The sequence below is a fragment of the Furipterus horrens genome, unplaced genomic scaffold (assembly GCF_987537825.1).
Source record: "Furipterus horrens unplaced genomic scaffold, mFurHor1.1.pri manual_scaffold_15, whole genome shotgun sequence".
Classification (NCBI taxonomy): Eukaryota; Metazoa; Chordata; class Mammalia; order Chiroptera; family Furipteridae; genus Furipterus; species Furipterus horrens.
In genome coordinates, this window is record NW_028327185.1 from 20,124,554 (window position 1) to 20,149,602 (window position 25,049).

The 25,049-nt window shown below is 47.9% G+C and overlaps 1 long non-coding RNA gene across 1 annotated transcript in view; it reads right to left on the minus strand.

Annotated features, from left to right (window-relative positions):
• LOC149992498 (uncharacterized) overlaps window positions 1–25,049 on the minus strand; it is a 353,081-nt gene that overhangs the window by 107,413 nt on the left and 220,619 nt on the right. The window contains exons 2-3 of the long non-coding RNA XR_016508280.1: window positions 15,060–15,165; window positions 14,288–14,523 (exon numbers count right to left, since the gene is read on the minus strand). This is a non-coding gene — a long non-coding RNA (uncharacterized LOC149992498). The remainder of the gene's footprint in view (window positions 1–14,287; window positions 14,524–15,059; window positions 15,166–25,049) is intronic.

Genomic DNA, 25,049 nt, shown 5'->3' on the forward strand with positions numbered 1-25,049 from the left:
TCACGTAGTTTAACACCTCCCCAGTACCGTTGCAGGAAGGGGTCACAGCTTGGGAGTTCCAAGCTCTGGAAGATGCATAAACGGGGCTTACCTCTTACAGAGGTGGCACATAGGCCACAGGGGCACTGATTAGGGAGGATATTATAGGGCCATCCATGGTCAGGACATTCCAGGCTTCTTGAATGGATCTTCAAAGTCTTGAGGCCCTGAGAGTCCATGTTCAGAGGGAGCTATGCTAAGGAGGTCTGAGGACACTGAAATTCCACGCCAGCAGGTTTCTTCACCCAAACCATTTCTTTGTCAGAATACTTTTGTGTTCTGTAAGATCCATGGCGAAGGGTTTCTCTGTCGCGAGCGGGGTCTATGATTCAGCCATCATAGCCCCCTAGGCCGCACTCAGGGCCTGTGTGCTCAGAAGTGTACACATACGGTTTCTTACATCATCTGTGCAACACAGGTCCAAGAGGGGCATATTCAGGGTCACTTATTTATCTATTTTTAATTGGGCCTCGATTGCTTTTGGGAGGGGGTGGTCTTTTAAATGGGAGCTGTTCAAATTTAAAAGTTTGCACTGAGGGTTCCTGGCTGAGCACTGAACTTTTGCAGGGATTACACAAGATCTCAGGGTTAGATACCCAAAATGGGCCAGGGAAAAGGGACATGAGGTTGGGAGAATTTAAGATTCAAAATTTCGACGCTTATTAGATCCTCATTTACAAGTGATGACCCAGAGAGGTCAGGTTCAGGAGGCTCACAGGCATGAGTTTTGCTCGGAATGGGCCACATCCAGATGCTGATGCTCAGTGGCATTAGCACTAAGATGTCTCCCATTCTCGGCGTGGGTCCACCCCCATTTTCAGGGTGGGTCCATGCACATGAAGGCTCGTGGCCTGGCGCGTTTTCTGTGACTTCACAGAGTTACTGGTGTTGTATTTGAACGGGTTCCTTTGAAATCAGAGCATCCATGCTCATAAAAGTGCACTTACAGTAAATTCACATCGCAGAGGGGCGACGTGCGAGCCGACGTCACAATGTTGAGGGTTCACATCCAAAGAGTCTACGAACGAACGGTACACGTTTAGAGGGCCCAGACGAAGAAGTCTGCAAACAGGTACGTCGGTACTCAGCAGATTCTCTGTCGGGTGCCACAGGGCGAGGCGGTAAACGCGATCGACTGGGTAGATAAAGGGGAGCCATATCACGTAGTTTAACACCTCCCCAGTACCGTTGCAGGAAGGGGTCACAGCTTGGGAGTTCCAAGCTCTGGAAGATGCATAAACGGGGCTTACCTCTTACAGAGGTGGCACATAGGCCACAGGGGCACTGATTAGGGAGGATATTATAGGGCCATCCATGGTCAGGACATTCCAGGCTTCTTGAATGGATCTTCAAAGTCTTGAGGCCCTGAGAGTCCACGTTCAGAGGGAGCTATGCTAAGGAGGTCTGAGGACACTGAAATTCCACGCCAGCAGGTTTCTTCACCAAAACCATTTCTTTGTCAGAATACTTTGGTGTTCTGTAAGATCCATGGCGAAGGGTTTCTCTGTCGCGAGCGGGGTCTATGATTCAGCCATCATAGCCCCCTAGGCCGCACTCAGGGCCTGTGTGCTCAGAAGTGTACACATACGGTTTCTTACATCATCTGTGCAACACAGGTCCAAGAGGGGCATATTCAGGGTCACTTATTTATTTTTTTTTAATTCGGCCTCAATTGCTTTTGGGAGGGGGTGGTCGTTTAAATGGGAGCTGTTCAAATTTAAAAGTTTGCACTGAGGGTTCCTGGCTGAGCACTGAACTTTTGCAGGGATTACACAAGATCTCAGAGTTAGATACTCAAAATGGGCCAGGGAAAAGGGACATGAGGTTGGGAGCATTTTAAGATTCAAAATTTCGACGCTTATTAGATCCATATTTACTAGTGATGACCCAGATAGGTCAGGTTCAGGAGGCTCACAGGCACGAGTTTTGCTCGGAATGGGCCACATCCAGATGCTGATGCTCAGTGGCATTAGCACTAAGATGTCTCCCATTCTCGGCGTGGGTCCACCACCATTCTCAGGGTGGGTCCATCCACATGAAGGCTCGTGGCCTGGCGCGTTTTCTGTGACTTCACAGAGTTACTGGTGTTGTATTTGAACGGGTTCCTTTGAAATCAGTGCATCCATGCTCATCAAAGTGCACTTACAGGAAATTCACATCGCAGAGGGGCGACGTGCGAGCCGACGTCACAATGTTGAGGGTTCACATCCAAAGAGTCTACGAACGAACGGTATACGTTTAGAGGGCCCAGACGAAGAAGTCTGCAAACAGGTACGTCGGTACTCAGCAGATTCTCTGTCGGGTGCCACAGGGCGTGGCGGTAAACGCGATCGACTGGGTAGATAAAGGGGAGCCATATCACGTAGTTTAACACCTCCCCAGTACCGTTGGAGGAAGGGGTCACCGCTTGGGAGTTCCAAGCTCTGGAAGATGCATAAACGGGGCTTACCTATTACAGAGGTGGCACATAGGCCACAGGGCACTGATTAGGGAGGATATTATAGGGCCATCCATGGTCAGGACATTCCAGGCTTCTTGAATGGATCTTCAAAGTCTTGAGGCCCTGAGAGTCCAAGTTCAGAGGGAGCTATGCTAAGGAGGTCTGAGGACACTGAAATTCCACGCCAGCAGGTTTCTTCACCCAAACCATTTCTTTGTCAGAATACTTTTGTGTTCTGTAAGATCCATGGCTAAGGGTTTCTCTGTCGCGAGCGGGGTCTATGATTCAGCCATCATAGCCCCCTAGGCCGCACTCAGGGCCTGTGTGCTCAGAAGTGTACACATACGGTTTCTTACATCATCTGTGCAACACAGGTCCAAGAGGGGCATATTCATGGTCACTTATTTATCTATTTTTAATTGGGCCTCGATTGCTTTTGGGAGGGGGTGGTCTTTTAAATGGGAGCTGTTCAAATTTAAAAGTTTGCACTGAGGGTTCCTGGCTGAGCACTGAACTTTTGCAGGGATTACACAAGATCTCAGGGTTAGATACCCAAAATGGGCCAGGGAAAAGGGACATGAGGTTGGGAGAATTTAAGATTCAAAATTTCGACGCTTATTAGATCCTCATTTACAAGTGATGACCCAGAGAGGTCAGGTTCAGGAGGCTCACAGGCACGAGTTTTGCTCGGAATGGGCCACATCCAGATGCTGATGCTCAGTGGCATTAGCACTAAGATGTCTCCCATTCTCGGCGTGGGTCCACCCCCATTTTCAGGGTGGGTCCATGCACATGAAGGCTCGTGGCCTGGCGCGTTTTCTGTGACTTCACAGAGTTACAGGTGTTGTATTTGAACGGGTTCCTTTGAAATCAGAGCATCCATGCTCATCAAAGTGCACTTACAGGAAATTCACATCGCAGAGCGGCGACGTGCGAGCCGACGTCACAATGTTGAGGGTTCGCATCCAAAGAGTCTACGAACGGACGGTACACGTTTAGGGGGCCCAGACGAAGAAGTCTGAAAACAGGTACGTCGGTAATCAGCAGATTCTCTGTCGGGTGCCACAGGGCGAGGCGGTAAACGCGATCGACTGGGTAGATAAAGGGGAGCCATATCACGTAGTTTAACACCTCCCCAGTACCGTTGCAGGAAGGGGTCACAGCTTGGGAGTTCCAAGCTCTAGAAGATGCATAAACGGGGCTTACCTGTTACAGAGGTGGCACATAGGCCACAGGGGCACTGATTAGGGAGGATATTATAGGGCCATCCATGGTCAGGACATTCCAGGCTTCTTGAATGGATCTTCAAAGTCTTGAGGCCCTGAGAGTCCACGTTCAGAGGGAGCTATGCTAAGGAGGTCTGAGGACACTGAAATTCCACGCCAGCAGGTTTCTTCACCCAAACCATTTCTTTGTCAGAATACTTTTGTGTTCTGTAAGATCCATGGCGAAGGGTTTCTCTGTCGCGAGCGGGGTCTATGATTCAGCCATCATAGCCCCCTAGGCCGCACTCAGGGCCTGTGTGCTCAGAAGTGGACACATACGGTTTCTTACATCATCTTTGCAACACAGGTCCAAGAGGGGCATATTCAAGGTCACTTATTTATTTATTTTTAATTGGGCCTCGATTGCTTTTGGGGGGGGTGGTCGTTTAAATGGGAGCTGTTCAAATTTAAAAGTTTGCACTGAGGGTTCCTGGCTGAGCACTGAACTTTTGCAGGGATTACACAAGATCTCAGGGTTAGATACTCAAAATGGGTCAGGGAAAAGGGACATGAGGTTGGGAGCATTTTAAGATTCAAAATTTCGACGCTTATTAGATCCACATTTACTAGTGATGACCCAGACAGGTCAGGTTCAGGAGGCTCACAGGCACGAGTTTTGGTCGGAATGGGCCACATCCAGATGCTGATGCTCAGTGGCATTAGCACTAAGATGTCTCCCATTCTCGGCGTGGGTCCACCCCCATTCTCAGGGTGGGTCCATGCACATGAAGGCTCGTGGCCTGGCGCGTTTTCTGTGACTTCACAGAGTTACAGGTGTTGTATTTGAACGGGTTCCTTTGAAATCAGAGCATCCATGCTCATCAAAGTGCACTTACGGGAAATTCACATCGCAGAGGGGCGACGTGCGAGCCGACGTCACAATGTTGAGGGTTCGCATCCAAAGAGTCTACGAATGGACGGTACACGTTTAGAGGGCCCAGACGAAGAAGTCTGCAAACAGGTACGTCGGTACTCAGCAGATTCTCTGTCGGGTGCCACAGGGCGAGGCGGTAAATGCGATCGACTGGGTAGATAAAGGGGAGCCATATCACGTAGTTTAATACCTCCCCAGTACCGTTGCAGGAAGGGGTCACAGCTTGGGAGTTCCAAGCTCTAGAAGATGCATAAACGGGGCTTACCTGTTACAGAGGTGGCACATAGGCCACAGGGGCACTGATTAGGGAGGATATTATAGGGCCATCCATGGTCAGGACATTCCAGGCTTCTTGAATGGATCTTCAAAGTCTTGAGGCCCTGAGAGTCCATGTTCAGAGGGAGCTATGCTAAGGAGGTCTGAGGACACTGAAATTCCACGCCAGCAGGTTTCTTCACCCAAACCATTTCTTTGTCAGAATACTTTTGTGTTCTGTAAGATCCATGGCGAAGGGTTTCTCTGTCGCGAGCGAGGTCTATGATTCAGCCATCATAGCCCCCTAGGCCGCACTCAGGGCCTGTGTGCTCAGAAGTGTACACATACGGTTTCTTACATCATCTGTGCAACACAGCTCTAAGAGGGGCATATTCAGGGTCACTTATTTATTTATTTTTAATTGGGCCTCGATTGCTTTTGGGGGGGGGGGTCATTTAAATGGGAGCTGTTCAAATTTAAAAGTTTGCACTGAGGGTTCCTGGCTGAGCACTGAACTTTCGCAGGGATTACACAAGATCTCAGGGTTAGATACTCAAAATGAGCCAGGGAAAAGGGACATGAGGTTGGGAGCATTTTAAGATTCAAAATTTCGACACTTATTAGATCCACATTAACTAGTGATGACCCAGACAGGTCAGGTTCAGGAGGCTCACAGGCACGAGTTTTGCTCGGAATGGGCCACATCCAGATGCTGATGCTCAGTGGCATTAGCACTAAGATGTCTCCCATTCTCGGCGTGGGTCCACCCCCATTTTCAGGGTGGGTCCATGCACATGAAGGCTCGTGGCCTGGCGCGTTTTCTGTGACTTCACAGAGTTACAGGTGTTGTATTTGAACGGGTTCCTTTGAAATCAGAGCATCCATGCTCATCAAAGTGCACTTACAGGAAATTCACATCTCAGAGGGGCGACGTGCGAGCCGACGTCACAATGTTGAGGGTTCGCATCCAAAGAGTCTACGAACGGACGGTACACGTTTAGAGGGCCCAGACGAAGAAGTCTGCAAACAGGTATGTCGGTACTCAGCAGATTCTCTGTCGGGTGCCACAGGGCGAGGCGGTAAACGCGATCGACTGGGTAGATAAAGGGGAGCCATATCACGTAGTTTAACACCTCCCCAGTACCGTTGCAGGAAGGGGTCACAGCTTGGGAGTTCCAAGCTCTGGAAGATGCATAAACGGGGCTTACCTCTTACAGAGGTGGCACATAGGCCACAGGGGCACTGATTAGGGAGGATATTATAGGGCCATCCATGGTCAGGACATTCCAGGCTTCTTGAATGGATCTTCAAAGTCTTGAGGCCCTGAGAGTCCATGTTCAGAGGGAGCTATGCTAAGGAGGTCTGAGGACACTGAAATTCCACGCCAGCAGGTTTCTTCACCCAAACCATTTCTTTGTCAGAATACTTTTGTGTTCTGTAAGATCCATGGCGAAGGGTTTCTCTGTCGCGAGCGGGGTCTATGATTCAGCCATCATAGCCCCCTAGGCCGCACTCAGGGCCTGTGTGCTCAGAAGTGTACACATACGGTTTCTTACATCATCTGTGCAACACAGGTCCAAGAGGGGCATATTCAGGGTCACTTATTTATCTATTTTTAATTGGGCCTCGATTGCTTTTGGGAGGGGGTGGTCGTTTAAATGGGAGCTGTTCAAATTTAAAAGTTTGCACTGAGGGTTCCTGGCTGAGCACTGAACTTTTGCAGGGATTACACAAGATCTCAGGGTTAGATACTCAAAATGGGCCAGGGAAAAGGGACATGAGGTTGGGAGCATTTTAAGATTCAAAATTTCGACGCTTATTAGATCCATATTTACTAGTGATGACCCAGACAGGTCAGGTTCAGGAGGCTCACAGGCACGAGTTTTGCTCGGAATGTGCCACATCCAGATGCTGATGCTCAGTGGCATTAGCACTAAGATGTCTCCCATTCTCGGCGTGGGTCCACCACCATTCTCAGGGTGGGTCCATGCACATGAAGGCTCGTGGCCTGGCGCGTTTTCTGTGACTTCACAGAGTTACAGGTGTTGTATTTGAACGGGTTCCTTTGAAATCAGTGCATCCATGCTCATCAAAGTACACTTACAGGAAATTCACATCGCCAAGGGGCGACGTGCGAGCCGACGTCACAATGTTGAGGGTTCGCATCCAAAGAGTCTACGAACGGACGGTACACGTTTAGGGGTCCCAGACGAAGAAGTCTGCAAACAGGTACGTCGGTACTCAGCAGATTCTCTGTCGGGTGCCACAGGGCGAGGCGGTAAACGCGATCGACTGGGTAGATAAAGGGGAGCCATATCACGTAGTTTAACACCTCCCCAGTACCGTTGCAGGAAGGGGTCACAGCTTGGGAGTTCCAAGCTCTGGAAGATGCATAAACGGGGCTTACCTATTACAGAGGTGGCACATAGGCCACAGGGGCACTGATTAGGGAGGATATTATAGGGCCATCCATGGTCAGGACATTCCAGGCTTCTTGAATGGATCTTCAAAGTCTTGAGGCCCTGAGAGTCCATGTTCAGAGGGAGCTATGCTAAGGAGGTCTGAGGACACTGAAATTCCACGCCAGCAGGTTTCTTCACCCAAACCATTTCTTTGTCAGAATACTTTTGTGTTCTGTAAGATCCATGGCGAAGGGTTTCTCTGTCGCGAGCGGGGTCTATGATTCAGCCATCATAGCCCCCTAGGCCGCACTCAGGGCCTGTGTGCTCAGAAGTGTACACATACGGTTTCTTACATCATCTGTGCAACACAGGTCCAAGAGGGGCATATTCAGGGTCACTTATTTATCTATTTTTAATTGGGCCTCGATTGCTTTTGGGAGGGGGTGGTCGTTTAAATGGGAGCTGTTCAAATTTAAAAGTTTGCACTGAGGGTTCCTGGCTGAGCACTGAACTTTTGCAGGGATTACACAAGATCTCAGGGTTAGATACCCAAAATGGGCCAGGGAAAAGGGACATGAGGTTGGGAGAATTTAAGATTCAAAATTTCGACGCTTATTAGATCCTCATTTACAAGTGATGACCCAGAGAGGTCAGGTTCAGGAGGCTCACAGGCATGAGTTTTGCTCGGAATGGGCCACATCCAGATGCTGATGCTCAGTGGCACTAGCACTAAGATGTCTCCCATTCTCGGCGTGGGTCCACCCCCATTCTCAGGGTAGGTCCATGCACATGAAGGCTCGTGGCCTGGCGCGTTTTCTGTGACTTCACAGAGTTACAGGTGTTGTATTTGAACGGGTTCCTTTGAAATCAGAGCATCCATGCTCATCAAAGTGCACTTACAGGAAATTCACATCGCCGAGGGGCGACGTGCGAGCCGACGTCACAATGTTGAGGGTTCGTATCCAAAGAGTCTACGAACGGACGGTACAGGTTTAGAGGGCCCAGACGAAGAAGTCTGCAAACAGGTACGTCGGTACTCAGCAGATTCTTTGTCGGGTGTCACAGGGCGAGGCGGTAAACGCGATCGACTGGGTAGATAATGGGGAGCCATATCACGTAGTTTAACACCTCCCCAGTACCGTTGCAGGAAGGGGTCACAGCTTGGGAGTTCCAAGCTCTGGAAGATGCATAAACGTGGCTTACCTATTACAGAGGTGGCACATAGGCCACAGGGGCACTGATTAGGGAGGATATTATAGGGCCATCCATGGTCAGGACATTCCAGGCTTCTTGAATGGATCTTCAAAGTCTTGAGGCCCTGAGAGTCCACGTTCAGAGGGAGCTATGCTAAGGAGGTCTGAGGACACTGAAATTCCACGCCAGCAGGTTTCTTCACCCAAACCATTTCTTTGTCAGAATACTTTTGTGTTCTGTAAGATCCATGGCGAAGGGTTTCTCTGTCGCGAGCGGGGTCTATGATTCAGCCATCATAGCCCCCTAGGCCGCACTCAGGGCCTGTGTGCTCAGAAGTGTACACATACGGTTTCTTACATCATCTTTGCAACACAGGTCCAAGAGGGGCATATTCAAGGTCACTTATTTATTTATTTTTAATTGGGCCTCGATTGCTTTTGGGGGGGGTGGTCGTTTAAATGGGAGCTGTTCAAATTTAAAAGTTTGCACTGAGGGTTCCTGGCTGAGCACTGAACTTTTGCAGGGATTACACAAGATCTCAGGGTTAGATACTCAAAATGGGTCAGGGAAAAGGGACATGAGGTTGGGAGCATTTTAAGATTCAAAATTTCGACGCTTATTAGATCCACATTTACTAGTGATGACCCAGACAGGTCAGGTTCAGGAGGCTCACAGGCACGAGTTTTGGTCGGAATGGGCCACATCCAGATGCTGATGCTCAGTGGCATTAGCACTAAGATGTCTCCCATTCTCGGCGTGGGTCCACCCCCATTCTCAGGGTGGGTCCATGCACATGAAGGCTCGTGGCCTGGCGCGTTTTCTGTGACTTCACAGAGTTACAGGTGTTGTATTTGAACGGGTTCCTTTGAAATCAGAGCATCCATGCTCATCAAAGTGCACTTACGGGAAATTCACATCGCAGAGGGGCGACGTGCGAGCCGACGTCACAATGTTGAGGGTTCGCATCCAAAGAGTCTACGAATGGACGGTACACGTTTAGAGGGCCCAGACGAAGAAGTCTGCAAACAGGTACGTCGGTACTCAGCAGATTCTCTGTCGGGTGCCACAGGGCGAGGCGGTAAATGCGATCGACTGGGTAGATAAAGGGGAGCCATATCACGTAGTTTAACACCTCCCCAGTACCGTTGCAGGAAGGGGTCACAGCTTGGGAGTTCCAAGCTCTGGAAGATGCATAAACGGTGCTTACCTATTACAGAGGTGGCACATAGGCCACAGGGGCACTGATTAGGGAGGATATTATAGGGCCATCCATGGTCAGGACATTCCAGGCTTCTTGAATGGATCTTCAAAGTCTTGAGGCCCTGAGAGTCCATGTTCAGAGGGAGCTATGCTAAGGAGGTCTGAGGACACTGAAATTCCATGCCAGCAGGTTTCTTCACCCAAACCATTTCTTTGTCAGAATACTTTTGTGTTCTGTAAGATCCATGGCGAAGGGTTTCTCTGTCGCGAGCGGGGTCTATGATTCAGCCATCATAGCCCCCTAGGCCGCACTCAGGGCCTGTGTGCTCAGAAGTGTACACATACGGCTTCTTACATCATCTGTGCAACACAGGTCCAAGAGGGGCATATTCAGGGTCACTTATTTATTTTTTTTTAATTGGGCCTCGATTGCTTTTGGGGAGGGTGGTCGTTTAAATGGGAGCTGTTCAAATTTAAAAGTTTGCACTGAGAGTTCCTGGCTCAGCACTGAACTTTTGCAGGGATTACAAAACATCTCAGGGTTAGATACTCAAAATGGTCTAGGAGAAGAGAAATGATGTTCGGGGCATTTTACAACTGAAAATTTCATGCTTATTCGATCAACGACTACCAGTTATTACCCAAAAATTTCAGGTCAGGAGGCTCTCGTCCATGTGATTTTAGCTCACAATGTTATACATACAGAGGATTCATCCTCAGTAGCATTAGTACAAGCTTTTCCATTCTCAGCCTAGGCACATGCAGATAAAATCAGTGTTCTGGCTCACTTCTTTGTTTGACATAGGATTCAGCGTATTTGTACAGATTCGTTTGTTATCAGAGTATATATGCTCATACAAATACACTTACGGGGTATTTCTATCATCCTGGGGGTATTAGAATGTCTAGGGTACTTCCAGGTAAGATGGAGACATGGAGATACTTTGTTTGTATTCCTCCACAACCAAGAAGGAATACAACTACCTCAAAACTATATTATCAGAAGTTCCCGGAAATCAAACTGCATCGAAGTTTAGCAAACAAAGATATCAAGAATAAATACTCTCCAGACAGGCAGGAGGAGCGATATGGTGGTTGGCAGCATCAGCGGCAGTGGCAGTCTGGCAGAAAGCGCAGTCACATATTTTAAAACGTCAGCAAGGACACCTGCGGAGAATTCTAGCTCCTCACCTGACCTAGCAGCTCACGGTCCAAGCACATGGAAAATCAAGGCTCATTTCTTCTGACTGTGCAGACCGGCGGGGGTTGGTGTCAAGGAAGAAACTGCTGGCCTCTCAGCAGAATCCCCTTGTTTAAACGTCCTACACAGTCCTAGAACGTCCGCAGACCCACATACTCTGCGAATGACAGCCAGAACAGCAGCTTAAAGTGCCCCGGTATGGTGCAGAAGTGGGAGAGGTGCCTGGAAAAGGGGCGAGTGCTCTGCAGGCGGCATTGTTCCCTCTTGGACCCCTCCCCTACATACAGCACCAGAACATGGTGAAACAGGTCGCCCTTAACTGATGAATTCCTAAGGCTCTGCCATTTACAACGTAACAGTAGCGAAAGCTCTTCCTGGGATGTGAAGGCAAACAAACACAAGCGCCTTTCAGAATGAGGAGTCAGAAAAGTATGGCCCAAAAGGGGGAATGGATCAAGGTTCCAGCGGGAGAATTAAGTGACAAGGAGATAGCCAACCTAACAGATGAGGAGATAAGACACCCTAACAGATGCAGAATTCAAAACACTGGTTATAAAGATGTTCACAGGCTTGACAGATATGCTTGAGTATGGCAGACGCATAATAGAAGAAGTGAAGGCAATGCTAAGTGAAATGAAGGATAAACTACACAAAATCAACGGTGAAGGGCAGGAAACCGGGGCTCCAATCAACGCTTTGGAACATAAGGGAAAAAAAAAACAGTCAACTAGTGCAGACTGAGAAAGCAAGAATTGATAAAAATGAGGAAAACTTCCCAAATTCTGTGAAGGGATGGACATACAAGTCTGGGAAGCATGGAGGGTCCTGGCCGAGATGGACCCAGAGGGGACCACACCAGGATGCATCATGATTGAGATGCCAGAGGTGAAAGATAAAGACAGAGTCCTGGGGGCAGCAAGAGAGAGGCGGAGAGCCTGCCTACAGGGGGGTGCCTATAACCCTATCAGCTGAGTTCTCAGAGGACACTTTGCACACTGGGAGGGACTGGCAAGCCGTATTCAATGTGATGAAAAGCAAGTACTTACAACCGAGATTACTCTATCCAGCAAAGCTATCCTTTGGAATTGAAGGGCAGATGAAGTGCTTCCCAGAGAAGGTAAAGCTAAAGGAGCTCATCATCACCAAGCCATTATTATATGAAATGTCAAAGCGACTTACTTAAGAAAAAGATCAAAATTATGAACACTAAAATGAAAACAAACTCACAACTATCAAGAACTGAATCTAAAAAAAAAAAAAAAAAAAAAAAGTCCAACTAAGCAAACCAGAATAGGAACAGAATCATAGGTATGGGGATCATTTGGAGGGTTATCAGCTGGGAGGGAGGAGGGGGAGAAATGGGGAAGTCTTGCAGGGACTGAGAAGCACAATTGTTTGGTACAAGATAGGGGGTAGTTAATAATAATATAGGAAAGGGTGAAGTCAAAGAACTTATATGTACGACACATGGACAAGAATTAGGGGGTGCGATTGCTAGAGGTAAGGGGGGTACTGGGCAGAGGGGAGCAAAGGGGAGAAAAATTGGAACTACTGTAACAACATAATCAATAAAATATACTTTAAAAAAAGTCTAGGCTACCTCGAAGGCAAACTTACCAAGAATGTTCCATTTTGGAATTCTAGGGAAATTTTTAAAATATCAACATCAATCTCACATTGTTCCAAGAAAATTTTTGTCACTGAATTAGATCTGGGACAGGAGTGGCCATGCGGTACTGTTAGTTTATGTCCTAGTATGTTCACAACTGTCCCTGCCCATGAGGCCCCTCGTGGGGATACAGAGGTCCACAGGGGTCCTTATCAAGCCCGGCAGCCCATTTACATGGAGCTCACCGCCCCTGCCAGGCTCTGCCCCCCAAAGCACCCCTCAGAGCCCACCTGACCTACCTTCCTTCCAGCGCCGAGGCCCCGTCTCAGGACAGCAGCTTCACCCTCCGACCAGGGCGCAGACCTGCCACTGCAGGCGTGGAAGACACTGCTCTGCCCTCTCCCAGCTGTCGGCCAGTGGCCTCGGTCAGCTGACAGCGCCGCTCACAGTTTACACAAACCGCCCGTCCCCTTAGCGCCCTCCCCTTCCCTGCGTTTGCCAGGCCTCCCCCAGCTCACCGTCGCTGTCAGTCTCTGTGTCTCTCTGTCTGTCTCTCCCTGTCCGTCTCTGTGTGTCTCTGTGTGCCTCTCTCTGTCAGTGTTGCTGTGTGTCTTTCTCTGTGTGTGTCTCTCTCTGTGTCTCTGTCTCTCTGTGTGTCTCTGCGTGTGCCTTTCTCTGTGTATCTGTATCACTCTGGCTTTGTGTGTGTCTGTCTCTCTGTGGGTCACTTTCTCTCTCTCTCTGTGTCTCTGTCTCTGAGTCTCTGTGTGTCTGTGTCTTTCTTTGTGTCTGTCTACCTCTCTGTGTCTCTGTCTCTGTGTGTTTGTGTGTCTACTTCTCTCTGTGTGTTTCTGTCCCTCTGTGTCTCTCTGTCTGTTTCTCCCTGTGTGTCTCTCTGAGTCTCTATCTGAGTGTCTGTGTCTCTATGTGTCTGTCTCTTTTTAAGTGTCTCTGTGTCTGTGTGTATGTGTCTGTCTCTATGTATCTCTGTCTCTCTCTGTGTGTCTGTCTACCTCTCTGTGTGTCTGTCTTTGTGTGTTTGTGTGTCTGCTTCTCTCTGTGTGTTTCTGTCTCTCTGTGTCTCTCTGAGTCTCTATCTGAGTGTCTGTGTCTCTATGTGTCTGTCTCTTTTTAAGTGTCTCTGTGTCTGTGTGTATGTGTCTGTCTCTATGTATCTCTGTCTTTCTCTGTGTGTCTGTCTACCTCTCTGTGTCTCTGTGCATGTCTCTGTGTGTTTGTGTGTCTGCTTCTCTCTGTGTCTCTATCTGTATCTCTGTCTCTCTGTGTGTCTCTGCGTGTGCCTTTCTCTGTGTATCTGTATCACTCTGGCTTTGTGTGTGTCTGTCTCTCTGTGTCTGTGTGTCTCTGTGTGTCTCTCTGTGTGTCTCTGTCTCTCTCTGTGTGTCTGTCTACCTCTTTGTGTCTCTGTGCATGTCTCTGTGTTTGTGTGTCTGCTTCTCTCTTTGTCTCTATCTGTATGTCTGCCTCTCTGTGTGTCTGTCCACCTCTTTGTGTCTCTGTGCATGTCTCTGTGTGTGTGTGTGTCTCTCTCTGTGTCTCTGTGTGTCTCTCTGTGTGTCTGTCTCTCTGTATCTGTCTCTGTGTGTGTGCCTTGCTGTCTTCCTCTCTGTTTCTGTCTGTCCAGGGCTCCATCCACAGAAGAGCTCTGTCACCCCTGCTAGGAGGTCTTCTCTGGATCCTGCCCAGGCCTGACTGCAGGTCTGAGCGAGCACCAAGGACCCTGGAAGCTTAACTGAGGTCCACACCTGGTGCTCTATCGTCCCTTTCCCCAAACACCACTGACCTACCTGGCGATGTGCAGGTCATGCCGATGGCTCGCCTCACTGTGAGCCGAGGAAAAAGTCAGATGTGGTTTGGTTGACATGTCATGCTGTCTTGGACATTCTGAGCATGGGTCCCTGTTTCCTCAGGTGGCGCCTGGTCCTGATCAAGCTTACGCTGGGGTCCTGTCCCGGGTTTGCTCTGCCATCGCGGCTCCTCGCATTTGAGGAGACGGTTCGTGCTGATGGTGGGAGCAAATTTCCTGTGGAGACACAGAATGGACATGGAAGTTGGCAGAAAAAGGAAAATCATTCCGCTGGGGCTCTGGCGCAGCGTGGCCGCTCCACATGGCGTCCGGCACAGAGGCCGCTGGGCCACTAGCAAAGGCTCGTCCAGGCCCCAGTCACAGAATTGACATTGTCCAAGTGACATGGTGACAGGACGGAGAGAAAGAGACAAATGACGGACGCTGCTTCCCCACTCCCCTCCCTTTCTCCTTGTGTGGTTATTACGATCGTGAATGAACTCCCAAGCTCCAGGTGAACACATCTCCCGAACACAAAGTATATTTAAGGTTTACACCCCTCACTCCTTGCCATTTAGCCACATTTAGACAAAGCAATGAAGACAACTCCAAAGACAAGGATGTCTCAAAAGGCCTACGTTTCACCTGTGCTGCTGGGAAAGCATCTCAGTGACACATGGGAGGAGGCAGCAGGCACTGAGGGGGAGGTGGGTGGCAGGGGGCCCCTCCCGGCAGAGAGGAAGCCAGGTGTACAGGACAAGAGCCCTCCTTACCTTGATAGGGACCGTGGCTGGGGCCACCTCAGCTCTCGGCTACAGCAGCAGCTCCTCCTCTGAGGCCTCAGATGACACCTGATGTGGTGGGACTAAGGACGATGCCCTGGTGACATCATAAAGCAAAGGTTGTGATGCAATGGCACTGTGGCCCATGATGCCCCCCAGCAATGGGTCAGGGGGTCCATCAAGAGAGATGGCAGCTTAATTTTTCCCTAAAATTTCTGTCCTGAAGGCCCCACAGCCCTCCTTAGTAGATGCCAATGTTCCCACCTCATTAGTGTTCTTGACAAGGACTCACCCACACACACAGCTCTGAATCCCCTCAGTCCCCAAGGGAGGACCTGACCCACCCCCAACAGGGGTGCTTGGCAGGCAGCTTTCGAACACGGGGTCCCGGGCCAACCGAGGTCAGTGGGGGAAGGTGCAAAGGTCATGACTGAAGGGAGAGAGCACTGTGCTTCTTTTCTGAACGTATTTGACCTGGTTCAATTTTGCTTTTGGCAACATAACAATATATTGGTTTTATTCCCTCACTGCCCCCCACCCCACAAAAAAAAAGTTAAATTTCCTTACATCTTTACACAGAACTCTTGGTACAAAATTGGTAGAGAATGCAGGGTTTTAGCTTCTGAGGCCAGTTGTGAACCCAAGAAATTGCATGGAGTTTCTGAGAGAGTAAGTTCTTGATATACTGATAAGTAGTAAATCTAAGGAAAACAAGTTCAAACATTTTATCATAAGAGGGATTATATTGAAGTTTTGAAAACACATTTCTTCCTAAAATTTACATTTTAATCCTATTTTTACTTCCTTTTCACAATAGAGAGAGCCTGATAAAGTAATGACAGAATTCCAGGAAATGTGGCATTGCACCTCAAGCTGCCACTGATTCTAGAATAACAGGGTGGCCCGATCCTGGGGGCTGAGTCCCAGCCCCCTCCTTCTTCTTCTTCTTGGGGCAGAAGTATGGACTCAGAGAGGTGCCCAGTGTGCCCTGAAATGCATGCAGGTTCAAGGAGAAACCCAGATCTTTCACCTGGTCATCTCACGGCGACTGACAGCATAAACAACACACAGTCCCGATGTGCAGTGAGGCCGCCTCAGGTTCCTCAATGGCTTCCCAGGGGGTACCACTAACAGCTGCCATGGCCACTGTCCCACCTATGCTTTGATAAAGGAGGAAGGAACATCAAATGGAGTGAGAAGAGCCTCTTTAACAAATGGTGCTGGGAGAACTGGACAGGGACGTGCAAAAAAATGAAACTAGACCACCAACTTACACCACACACGAGAATAAACTCAAGACGGATTAAAGACTTAAATGTAAGCCGTGACACCATAGAAGTCCTAGAAGAAAACATAGGCAGGAAAATTTCAGATATCCCACGTAACAATATCTACACGGATACATCTCCTAAAGCAAGAGAAATAAAGGAAAAAATAAACAAATGGGACTACATCGAACTAAAAAGTTTCTGCTCAGCAAAAGAAAACATCAGCAAGATGAAAAGGAAACCAACCATATGGGAAAACATATTTGCCAATGACATCACAGACAGGGGACTGATCTCCAAAATATAGAAAGAGCTTATACGACTCAACATCAAGAAAACAAACAACCCAATTAAAAACTGGGCAAAGGACCTGAACAAACACTTCTCCGAAGAGGACATACAGAAGGTCCATAGGCACATGAAAAAATGCTCAACATCATTAGCCATCAGGGAGATGCAAATAAAAACCACAATGAGATACCACCTCACACCAGTCAGAATGACCATCATCAACAAATCAACAAACAAGTGCTGGCGAGGATGCGGAGAAACGGGAACCCTACTGCACTGTTGGTGGGAATGCAGACTGGTGCAGCCGCTATGGAAAACAGTGTGGAATCACCTCAAAAAACTAAAAATGGAACTGCCTTTTGAACCAGCAATTCCACTGCTAGGATTATACCCCAAAAATCCTAAAACCCTAATTCAAAAGAACCTATGCACCCCTATGTTCATAGCAGCCCTGTTAACAATAGCCAAGTGCTGGAAAGAGCCTAAGCGCCCATCTGTAGATGAGGGGATCAAAAAGCTGTGGTGCATTTACACAATGGGATACTATGCAGCAGAGAGAAAGAAGGAACTCCTGCCTTTTGCGACAACATGGATGGAACTAGAGAGAAGTATGCTTAGCGAAATAAGCCAGGCAAAGAAAGCAAAATACGATATGATATCACCCAATACAGGAAACTAAAGAGCAACACAAACAAACGAACTAAATAGGCAAAGACTAGAACACTAGTCAGTAGGGGGCAGGGGGGAGGGAAAGAAGAAGAATAAGTAAGGGAAGGTCTAGTCAAGGAACGTGTATGAAGGACTCATGGACATGGACAACGGGGAGGGGTATGATTGTGGGAGAAGGGATGGGCTGGGTGGGGGGAGCAATGGGGGAAAAATGGGACAACTGTAATTGAATAACCAAAAAATAAAAATAAATGATACTCAGCCTTATTAATAACAGAAAAAACTTTTAGATTGGCAAAAGTCAAACATTTTTGTAACAGTTAATGAGACTGGAGATAGAGACATTTTTACATTAATACATTAGATGAGTAAATTTTGTAATGCATTTGGAGAATAATTTGAAAAAAGCTATAAAATTACAAGGGCACATATCTTTGAACAATTTTACTCCTAGGAATTGATACTAAATATATGTGCTAAATGACACAGATCAAGGCTTTTACTGCAGCATCATTTGTTATAACCAAGGATCTGAAACGCTAAGTGTTCGTCAGTAGAAAACATTCATACAATGAAATGCTATGTACCTCTGAAAAATGGAAAAGTATTCCACGTACTACTATGGAGGACTTTCCCATATATACCATTAAACAAAAGAGCCAGGTAGAGTACAGTACATACCATATCCTATTACTAGTGTAAAAACAGAGAGGGTGCAAGTGAGCCCCCCCAGTTCTATTTCTTTATATATACACACATTAGGAAACTCAGAGTACACAAGAAACTAATCACATTCCTATCCTTAACACATAAAGAGCTCCAAGAAATCAATCAGAAAGAATTTCTTACACAGAGGAATATAGACAAACTGAGCAGAGGAGGAGAGATGGAAGGCAGACTTTATAATGAATGCATTTTCGGGTTTTTTATTTCTGAGTCATGTGAATTATTGCACATTCAACAATTTAACGCGTTAAGCACTCAGCCTGTTTGGTCTCCCTTTCCGTTTAGCCCCCACATCCGATTTCACCGATAGCTGGCGGCCGGAGATCTCTGTAAGTTTGCCATAAGACTGCATGTATAACTTCAGATATATTTCTTGTATGTATTTCTTTCAATCTGTACTCTGTATTCTTTCAGAAATGCTTTCTAAATACTTTAGAAAAGTATACCGTCAGTCACCAGTGACTGATGCGGTCTCATCGGAAAGTACAGTGCCAGTCACCGGTGACAGACACGGCGCTTAACGTCTTAAACTTAATTTTTTAGAAGGTAAATTTATATTTTTAATTTAAATGACATTTTCTTTTACCTTTGGGTCTCCAAAAAATATTACTATTTTCCAACTAAACAGATTGCCATTGATCTCCGGTTATTTTAGAATTATAGATAAAAAGGTAATACAAATATGTGGTTTGTATTTACTAACAGGTCAAGCCAACAGGGAACGGCCTTTTCAAACACTACAGAGTAGATTTCCCTACAATGTGATTTCGTTTTCTCTTTTTCTCTCTACCTCACTCATTATGGACTCAGCCAAAGCACTTTACCAGCTAGTGCCTCGGGACCCAGTGTTTGATCACATCCTGCAGAGCCTAGACAACTTCATCCATCATCGCTGTAAGACCAAAGGCCCGTTCAGCAGGCGAAAGGAGCTGGGCATCTCCGGTCCCTACTTCCAGCTCCCAGCCCAGGCGCGGTTCACTGAGAACGCACAGGGACGCACAGACTCAGTGCGTGGACTCTGACAAACCGACCCTCTGCCACGGACAAGGTGGGGGACAGCAGGCAGACGTCTGCCCGGTGGGAGAGTTTACGCCCTCTGCCTGCTGTCCCTTTGGCCTCAGCAGAGTTGCTCTGACCCAGACATTAGCAGCCCACCCGGTCCTTTCTGGGGGCCAGTGAGTGGCCAGCCAGTAAAAGATGAGAGCTACTCAGGAAACAGCAGGTGTGGGAACTCTGTGCTCATCTCAGGAATCTGACACTCCAACCCTGCAGGGCTGAAGCAAAGCTACTCACCGGCCTGCCACACTCTGCCTGTGTCCCTGTCACTCAGACTTCTCCATCCTCGCGTTCACCTTCAGGCCTCAGCACCCAGGTCAGGAGCCTTGCCGACCATACAGCCAACCTGACCACTTGGTCTCTCGGACCAGAGGCAAGTCCCTGCTGAAAATCCTACCTGCCCAGCTCGAGCTCTGACCTGTGCTGAGTCCTGATGGCCGTGAAGGACAGCCGCATGTGAAGTTGGAGGGAGGAACAGTTGTGATAAGTCAAGTCACTTACATAAGGCATCGGTGCACACAGGAACCCCTGCTCTGGTCACGACGACCACGCTGCTTCTTTCGCTCCCTAGGCCTGTTTCCGTGTCTTGCCTTCAGTCTGCGTGGGTTCTCCTGGAACCTGCAGTGTCTGCTGCCTTGTCCTTTAATGTAGGGACACCCCTGGCTTTGGAAGCCAGCCTGGCCCTGGGCTGCCCGCTAACCTCTCCAGGTACCCTGCTCCTACCCCATTGATGCCCCCCAGCTCGGCCTCCTGTCCCCTGGGCCCCTCTGAAAAATCTTGTGGTCCCATCACCCCCCCAACACACAGACACAGGGAATAACTCCCAACTGACCCTCTCCCCTCTGTCAGCAACACCTGGACAACCCACACGGACCTGGGCCTGGAGACGCTGCTGTCCTGGGTTCACGATGAGAACAACAGCGGACTCCAAGGCGCTCTCCGACGGCCCCCACCCAGCACCAGAAACACCGGACGGAACGCACACGTCCGTGACTCAACCGCCGCGCACGGAGCCTGAGGCCCGAACGCCGCGCACCAGCCGCGACCGTGCGCCCGAGCCAGCGCGCGAGGGACTCACCCGGGCCGGCGCGCGAGGGACTCACCCGGGCCGGCGCGCGAGGGACTCACCCGAGCCAGCAGCACGCGAGGACACGCACCCGAGCCGGCACGCGAGGACACGCACCCGAGCCGGCGCGCGAGGGACTCACCCGGGCCGGCGCGCGAGGGACTCACCCGGGCCGGCGCGCGAGGGACTCACCCGGGCCGGCGCGCGAGGACACGCACCCGAGCCGGCACGCGAGGACACGCACCCGAGCCGGCGCGCGAGGGACTCACCCGGGCCGGCGCGCGAGGGACTCACCCGGGCCGGCGCGCGAGGGACTCACCCGGGCCGGCACGCGAGGACACGCACCCGAGCCGGCACGCGAGGACACGGCACTGAGCCGGCACCGCCCTGGGGCCCCATGAAGACCGGTCTGCACCTGCGTCCCACGGCCGCGCCCCGCCCCCGTGGGGCCCTCACGGAAGCCCTCACACCGGGACCCCACGAGGAAAGGGCAGGACACGCCCGGGACAGACCGGGGCTGCGGTTCCGGGCTCAGGGCCGCCGCCCACACTCACTGCGCTGGCCGACGAGGGGCGGGCGCGGCCCGTCTTTCTCCACCGCCGCGGCTCCAGGGAGCGGGGTCCGGCCCCGGCGACGGGGGCGCAGGGAGCTGCGTCGCGGACCCGCGGAGGCTGCTGCGCCGGGAACACGCGCCGCGCGGCAGGTGAGCGCACGAGCGCCCGACGGCCCCGGCGCGTCACTGCCGGTCCCGGCCCGACGGCCGCGAGGGCGCGCCCCGCCCCGCCCCCCGCCCCGCCCCGCGGACGCTGAGAGAGGCTTCCGCGGGCGCTCGCTCGGCGTCCCGGGGCCGCGCTGACGGGCGTCTCTGAGGCGCGGGCAACGCGGGTAATGGACCGATTTCTAGAAACATATAACCTTCCAAAACTGAATCAAGAAGAAGTAGAAAGTCTCAACAGACCGATAACAAAGAAGGAAATTGAAACAGTAATCAAAAATCTCCCTGCACACAAAAGCCCTGGACCGGATGGCTTCACAGGTGAATTTTACAAAACATTTAGGGAAGGACTAACTCCTTCCCTGCTCAAACTGTTCCAAAAAATCCAAGAAGAGGGAAAAATCCCAAACTCTTTCAATGAAGCCAGGATTACCCTAATCCCAAAACCAGGTCAAGACACAGCAAAGAAAGAAAACTACAGGCCAATATCACTGATGAACATCGATGCTAAAATCCTCAATAAAATTTTGGCAAACCGGATCCAGCAATACATTAAAAAGATCATACACCATGATCAAGTGGGATTCATCCCAGGGATGCAAGGATGCTTTAATATTCGCAAATCAATAAATATAATACATCACCTAAACAAAATGAAGGACAAAAATCATATGATCATATCTATAGATGCAGAAAAAGCATTTGATAAAGTACAACACCCATTTATGATGAAAACACTCAGCAAAATGGGAATAGGGGGAGCATACCTTAACATAATTAAGGCTATATATGAGAAGCCTAAAGCCAACATCATACTCAATGGATAAAAACTGAAAGCATTCCCCCTGATATCAGGAACTAGACAAGGCTGTCCACTCTCCCCACTTCTATTCAACATAGTGCTGGAAGTCCTAGCCACAGCAATCAGACAAGACAAAGAAATAAAAGGCATCCAAATTGGGAAAGAAGAAGTAAAACTATCACTATTTGCAGACGACATGATAGTGTACCTAGAAAACCCTATAAACTCCACTAAAAGACTACTCGATAGAATAAGTGAATTTGGCAAAATAGCAAGGTACAGAATAAATATACAGAAATCTAAGGCATTTCTGTACACCAACAATAAAATATCAGAGGCAGAGGCAAAAAAGAAAATACCATTTACTATAGCAACAAGAAAAATGAAGTACCTAGGAATAAACTTAACCAAAGAGATAAAAGACCTGTACACTGAAAATTATGCAACATTGAAGAAAGAAATTAAGGAAGATACAAATAAATGGAAGCAAATACCATGTTCTTGGATGGGAAGAATCAACATCATCAAAATGGCCATACTACCCAAAGCAATGTACAGATTCAATGCAATCCCTATTAAAATACCAATGACATATTTCACTGACCTAGAACAAATCCTCCAAAAATTCATATGGAACCAAAAAGGACCCCAAATAGCAAAAGCAATCTTGAAACAGAAGAACACAGCAGGAGGAATCACGATACCAGACATCAAACAATACTATAAAGCCACTGTGATCAAAACAGTCTGGTACTGGCATAAGAACAGACATACAGATCAGTGGAACAGAATTGAAAGCCCAGAAATAAACCCAGGCCTCTATGGTCACCTAATCTTTGATAAAGGAGGAAGGAACATCAAATGGAGTGAGAAGAGCCTCTTTAACAAATGGTGCTGGGAGAACTGGACAGGGACGTGCAAAAAAATGAAACTAGACCACCAACTTACACCACACACGAGAATAAACTCAAGACGGATTAAAGACTTAAATGTAAGCCGTGACACCATAAAAGTCCTAGAGGAAAACATAGGCAGGAAAATTTCAGATATCCCACGTAACAATATCTACACGGATACATCTCCTAAAGCAAGAGAAATAAAGGAAAAAATAAACAAATGGGACTACATCAAACTAAAAAGTTTCTGCTCAGCAAAAGAAAACATCAGCAAGATGAAAAGGAAACCAACCATATGGGAAAACATATTTGCCAATGACATCACAGACAGGGGACTGATCTCCAAAATATAGAAAGAGCTTATACGACTCAACATCAAGAAAACAAACAACCCAATTAAAAACTGGGCAAAGGACCTGAACAAACACTTCTCCGAAGAGGACATACAGAAGGTCCATAGGCACATGAAAAAATGCTCAACATCATTAGCCATCAGGGAGATGCAAATAAAAACCACAATGAGATACCACCTCACACCAGTCAGAATGGCCATCATCAACAAATCAACAAACAAGTGCTGGCGAGGATGCGGAGAAACGGGAACCCTACTGCACTGTTGGTGGGAATGCAGACTGGTGCAGCCGCTATGGAAAACAGTGTGGAATCACCTCAAAAAACTAAAAATGGAACTGCCTTTTGAACCAGCAATTCCACTGCTAGGATTATACCCCAAAAATCCTAAAACCCTAATTCAAAAGAACCTATGCACCCCTATGTTCATAGCAGCCCTGTTTACAATAGCCAAGTGCTGGAAACAGCCTAAGCGCCCATCTGTAGATGAGGGGATCAAAAAGCTGTGGTGCATTTACACAATGGGATACTATGCAGCAGAGAGAAAGAAGGAACTCCTGCCTTTTGCGACAACATGGATGGAACTAGAGAGAAGTATGCTTAGCGAAATAAGCCAGGCAAAGAAAGCAAAATACGGTATGATATCACCCAATACAGGAAACTAAAGAGCAACACAAACAAACGAACTAAATAGGCAAAGACTAGAACACTAGTCAGTAGGGGGCAGGGGAGAGGGAAAGAAGAAGAATAAGTAAGGGAAGGTCTAGTCAAGGAACGTGTATGAAGGACTCATGGACATGGACAACGGGGAGGGATATGATTGTGGGAGAAGGGATGGGCTGGGTGGGGGGAGCAATGGGGGAAAAATGGGACAACTGTAATTGAATAACCAAAAAATAAAAATAAATGATACTCAGCCTTATTAATAACAGAAAAAACTTTTAGATTGGCAAAAGTCAAACATTTTTGTAACAGTTAATGAGACTGGAGATAGAGACATTTTTACATTAATACATTAGATGAGTAAATTTTGTAATGCATTTGGAGAATAATTTGAAAAAAGCTATAAAATTACAAGGGCACATATCTTTGAACAATTTTACTCCTAGGAATTGATACTAAATATATGTGCTAAATGACACAGATCAAGGCTTTTACTGCAGCATCATTTGTTATAACCAAGGATCTGAAACGCTAAGTGTTCGTCAGTAGAAAACATTCATACAATGAAATGCTATGTACCTCTGAAAAATGGAAAAGTATTCCACGTACTACTATGGAGGACTTTCCCATATATACCATTAAACAAAAGAGCCAGGTAGAGTACAGTACATACCATATCCTATTACTAGTGTAAAAACAGAGAGGGTGCAAGTGAGCCCCCCCAGTTCTATTTCTTTATATATACACACATTAGGAAACTCAGAGTACACAAGAAACTAATCACATTCCTATCCTTAACACATAAAGAGCTCCAAGAAATCAATCAGAAAGAATTTCTTACACAGAGGAATATAGACAAACTGAGCAGAGGAGGAGAGATGGAAGGCAGACTTTATAATGAATGCATTTTCGGGTTTTTTATTTCTGAGTCATGTGAATTATTGCACATTCAACAATTTAACGCGTTAAGCACTCAGCCTGTTTGGTCTCCCTTTCCGTTTAGCCCCCACATCCGATTTCACCGATAGCTGGCGGCCGGAGATCTCTGTAAGTTTGCCATAAGACTGCATGTATAACTTCAGATATATTTCTTGTATGTATTTCTTTCAATCTGTACTCTGTATTCTTTCAGAAATGCTTTCTAAATACTTTAGAAAAGTATACCGTCAGTCACCAGTGACTGATGCGGTCTCATCGGAAAGTACAGTGCCAGTCACCGGTGACAGACACGGCGCTTAACGTCTTAAACTTAATTTTTTAGAAGGTAAATTTATATTTTTAATTTAAATGACATTTTCTTTTACCTTTGGGTCTCCAAAAAATATTACTATTTTCCAACTAAACAGATTGCCATTGATCTCCGGTTATTTTAGAATTATAGATAAAAAGGTAATACAAATATGTGGTTTGTATTTACTAACAGGTCAAGCCAACAGGGAACAGCCTTTTCAAACACTACAGAGTAGATTTCCCTACAA